Source organism: Orcinus orca, chromosome 9 (genome assembly GCF_937001465.1).
Source record: "Orcinus orca chromosome 9, mOrcOrc1.1, whole genome shotgun sequence".
NCBI lineage: Eukaryota > Metazoa > Chordata > Mammalia > Artiodactyla > Delphinidae > Orcinus > Orcinus orca.
The window spans coordinates 2,975,834-2,976,269 of record NC_064567.1 but is presented as its reverse complement, the minus strand read 5'-3'; positions in this window follow the sequence as shown (position 1 = coordinate 2,976,269).

Genomic DNA, 436 nt, shown 5'->3' with positions numbered 1-436 from the left:
GAGGGCAGTGCTGAACCTCTGTGACAGTATCGTTCTTGAATATATTAATAATTGTAGTATATATTCATGTTAGTGATTACTGATAAGGTGGTAGTCTCCAGTATGCTTCTTACCTACAGCCCCACAGGACGTGTATTAGAACCATGCCTGGAATAGAAGCGGGATATATATATATATATGGGTTTTTGTGGTATTAACGATTCTGGCTGCTTGGTGCCTGCCTGTTTGTAGTAATTGCTAAATATTCTGAATATGCCTCTGCCCAGGAATTTATTCATTACCTTGACAGAAATGGCTACCTTCCAGAAATTATTTCTTTGGGAGAAAATTTACTAGAAAATATTTTGCCTGGAAATTACTTAAAATGTGATCCAGTTTAATGCAAATCATATAAATTGTACAAAAAAATGTGTAATAACAAGGGACCACTCAAGTC